The sequence below is a fragment of the Ranitomeya imitator genome, chromosome 1, assembly GCF_032444005.1.
Source record: "Ranitomeya imitator isolate aRanImi1 chromosome 1, aRanImi1.pri, whole genome shotgun sequence".
Lineage (NCBI taxonomy): Eukaryota > Metazoa > Chordata > Amphibia > Anura > Dendrobatidae > Ranitomeya > Ranitomeya imitator.
The window spans coordinates 1,132,015,018-1,132,019,540 of NC_091282.1; positions in this window are offsets into that span (position 1 = coordinate 1,132,015,018).

Here is a 4,523-nt window from a genome sequence, read left to right on the forward strand (position 1 = left end):
AGAACATTATACATTAGAATAGGTCATACACAACAAGTGAACTGAAATGTAGAGAAATAAGTAGACATTCACCTTGGTGGTTTAACCCTAATGTTATTGTTGTACATTCCCATGGCAGTTGGCACAAACGATTTCCTATATTTTTCCTTCTTACACCTCAGAAGTATTAGCCGGTTGCTGAAGGTGCTCTTCTGTCTCATGAATAGCTCATATAATGGATGTGCATTATTGTTCATAATTGTCATACACTTTCTCAGAGTTCTTTTCTCCACTACCTCCCCAAAAGAGTCCAGATTGTAGCCCACAGCAGAACTTGCCTTCTTAATAATCTTATTCAGCTTATTAGCATCAGAGGCCCGCACACTACTACCCCAGCACGTGATTGCAAAAAAGATGGCACTTGCCACCACAGATTGGTAGAACATTTCTAACATTTTGCTACACACATTAAAAGACCTCAGTTTCCTTAGGAAATACAGTCTGCTCATCCCCTTCTTGTAGACAAACTCTGAGTGGCATCTCCAGTCCAGTTTGCTATCCAAATGGACCCCCAAATATTTGTAACTCTCCACCTGCTCTACCTCCTGACCAGCAATAGTGATCGGTAAGCATTCCAACTTTATCCTGCTATAGTTGGCCACCAACTCCTTGGTTTTCTTAACATTTAGCTGCAGATAGTTACCATTGCACCAATCCACGAAATTCGACACCACCCTTCTATATTCCTCATCCCCCTGATCTCCCCTAATGCATCCCACAACCACAGAGTCATCCGAAAATTTTTGAAGATGGCAAAGTTCAGATTTATACTGAAAGTCTGAAGTATACAGTGTGAATAGAAAGGGTGCAAGCACCGTTCCCTGGGGGGCACCTACACTGCTCAATAATCTGCTTGACACAACTGCTCCCATCTGTACAAACTGTGGCCGATCTGATAGGTAGTCAGTTATCCAATTTCTCATCCCCTCCTCCACCTTCATATCAGTCATCTTTTTGTGTAGTAAAAGTGGCTGCAGGGAGTTAAATGCACTCGAGAAATCGAAGAACATCGCTCGCACCGTGGCTCCGTCATTCTCCAGAAATGAATGTACCCTATGTAACAGAGAAAGAATAGCATCATCCACCCCCAATCTATGTCGGTAAGCAAACTGAAGGGGATCAATAAAAGCATTGACCCTCGGTCTTAAGTGAGCAAGCACTAATCTTTCCAAGGCCTTCATAGCATGAGATGTTAAGGCTACAGGACGATAGTCATTTAGGGTTGCAGGAGAAGTCGTCTTGGGTACCGGCACCAGACAGGAAGTTTTCCATAACACCGGTACCCTCTGTGTTTGTAGACTTCCATTAAATAGGCGCGTAAAGACAGTACACAGCTGGTCTGCACACACTTTAAGGACACGTGAGCTGAGTCCATCTGGTCCTGCAGCTTTACCAATGTTAAGTGACTTAAACTGCCTCCTCACATCATTTTCGGATACTCTAAAATAGGTCTGCTCATCCTCCAATATCGATGTTGCAGAATTTGCACCCAGTTCCCATCCACTATCAGTTGGCACATGTACACATGTACTGCTGAACCTGTTGAAATACTCATTCATCTCATTAGCCTTGTCCATTGTTCCTGGATCATTTTCAAGCCTCAGCTTAAGCCCAGTCAGTAATTTCATTCCTGCCCAAACCTCTCTGGTATTATTGTGGGACAGTTTCTTTTCAAGTTTAATTCTGAAGGCTTCCTGGGCCTCCTTTATTTTATGCTTCAATTCATGCTGTATCATTTTAATTTCCTCTTTGTCACCCAGTTTAAATGCCTTTTTTTTCCTGTTGAGCAAATGCTTCAATTCCTTTGTTATCCACTGTGGTGGTAATATGTCATCTGGTCATAGTGTTGTGGTATTTGTTCCTTTTATGTAGTATTTTAGGTCATTTTAAAAATTGAAAAATAAATAAAAATATACCTAAATTGTATTGCATATTTTAACAAATATTTAATAGGTTACAGCAGAGTAGGGCCCGGCGAAAAGTGTCTACCGTGTTATGGTGGCGGCTTAAAAAATCTTTTGGCCAAAACAAAAGCTGCCGGCTATATGTGTGATCTGGTGATGGGAACTGTCAATGTGTGATAGGTAAAAAGTGGAGTTTTTCCAAGAGAGAGCGGTGGGACTGTGGACAGTTCGAGGGGTGGAGCCTGGGGCTGGGGTGGAGCCTGGGCGGAGTCTCAAGGGGGCCCCGAAAATGTTGCCAGTATGGGGCCCCAAAATTTCTAGCTGCAGCCCTCCATACAATAGAAAAACAGAACTTATTATTTGGTACTTAAATCTTTGTTTGCAATTACAGAGGTTAGACATTTCCTTTAGCTCTTGACCAAGTTTGCACACACTGCAGCAGGGATTTTGGCCAACTCCTCCATACAGAGGGGCTGTCGCTGGGCAACATTGAGTTTCAGCTCCCTCCAAAGATTTTCTATTGGGTTCAGGTCTGGAGACTGGCTAGGCCATTCCAGGACTTTGAAATGCTTCTTATGGAGCCATTCCTTAGTTGCCCTGGCTGTGTTTCAGACCATTGTCATGTTGGAAGACCCAACCATGACCCATCTTCATTGCTCTTACTGAGGAAAGGAGGTTGTTTTCCAAAATCTCGCAATACTTGACCCCGTCCATCCTCCCTTCAATACAGTGCAGTCATTCTGTCCCCTTTGCAGAAAAGCACCCCTAAAGTAAGATGTTTTCCCCACCATGCTTCACGGTTGGGACGGTGTTCTTTGGGTTGTACTCATCCTTCTTCCTCCAAAAACGGCAAGTGGAGTTGATACCAAAAAGTTCTATTTTTTATATCTCATCTGACCACATGACCTTCTCCCATGCCTCATTTGGATCATCCAAATGGTCATTGGTGAACTTCAAAACTTCAAACAGGCCTGGACATGTGCTGGTGTGGAACAGAAGGACCTTGCGTGCCCTGCAGGATATTAATCCATGAAGGTGTAGTGGGTTACTAACGGTAATGTTTGAGACTCTGGTCCTAGCTCTCTTCAGATTATTGACCAGGTCCTCTGATGTAGCTCTCGGCTGATTCCTGACCTTTCTTAGAATCATTCTTACCCCAAGAGGGGAGATCTTGCATGACCGAGGAAGATTGACAGTCATCTTGTGCTTCTTCCATTTTCTAATAATTGTGCCAACAGTTGTTGCATTCTCACCAAGCTGCTTGCCTATTTTCTGTAGCCCATCCCAGCCTTGTGCAGGTCTACAATTTTATCCATGGTGTCCTTAGACAGCTCTTTGGTCTTGGCCATGGTGGAGAGGTTGGAGTGTGATTGATTGTGTGGACAGGTGTCTTTTATACAGATGAGTTCAAACAGATGCAATTAATACAGGTAATGAGTGCAGAGGAGGAGAGATTCTTAAAGAAAAACTATCAGGTCTATGAGTGTCAGAATTCTTGCTGGTTGGTAGGTGATCAAATACTTATTTCATGCAATAAAATACAAAATAATTTATGCAAAAATAATACAATGTGATTTCCTGGTTTTTATTTTTAGAATCTGCTTCTTACAGTTGAACTGTACCTACGATACAAATTACAGACTTCTCCATTCTTTGTAGGTGTGAAAACTTGCAGAATAGGCAGCGTATCAAATACTTATTTTCCCCACTGTATATATTTTTACCAGCCTTCGGCTTGATCTCGAGCCATGGTGACTTGATGTGTGAGCGATCTGTAGGAAGGTCGATCTTGTGCAAGTCTTGACCATTATCTTGACATATTAAGCCATCAGGTTGTTGATCTTCCTCTGTGCCTTGTTCCTTCTATTCTTCTGACCATGATGTTCTTCTCCAGTGATTGCTCTCTTTGTATGATGGGTCCAAAGTGGTCAAGTGGCAGCGGGGTGATCCTTGCTTCAAGTGGCATATCTGGCTTGATTTGTTCCAAAGTTGGCTTGTTTGTTCTTTTTTTCATTAGTGGTATTGATAATGTATGGGCGGTGAGCATGCCATTGCACTCCTCTGATACCTCCTGGTGGTTAAATGTATTTTACTGTATTGTATTTAAGAGTTATCATTCTGTGGCTGCAGTTTTCTGTTAGTAGTGTAGACAAGGTTAACTGTAAAGACCAACCCAGGATGGCGGGTAGGATTAGGGATTGTGGGTTAATGACAGGAAAAGGAAGCCCAGTTAGTAGGTTCAGACAAGGAAAGAAGAAAGGACTCCCCTCTTGTCCAGGTGATCTTCACTGCAGTGAGTATGTGTGTGGAAGAGGATAACAGAAACAGGGAAGGAAAATAACTAAGAAGGAGAGCTCGAGTGGTGGCCACGGAGTACTCCTAACAGGCGAGTTGGGGAAGGGAACTTTGGTCCAGCAACTTTGGGAGGGTCCCTACGGGGCCTCTGGGAACGGGAAGCGTTAGCTAAGTCTTGAGATCTGTGGGTCTAAGAGACAAGTCAGCGAGACTGGGGGCACATACAGTAAAGGAGCTAGCCACAGGCGCTTCATTTACCAGAAATAAAGACAAACCAAACATTTT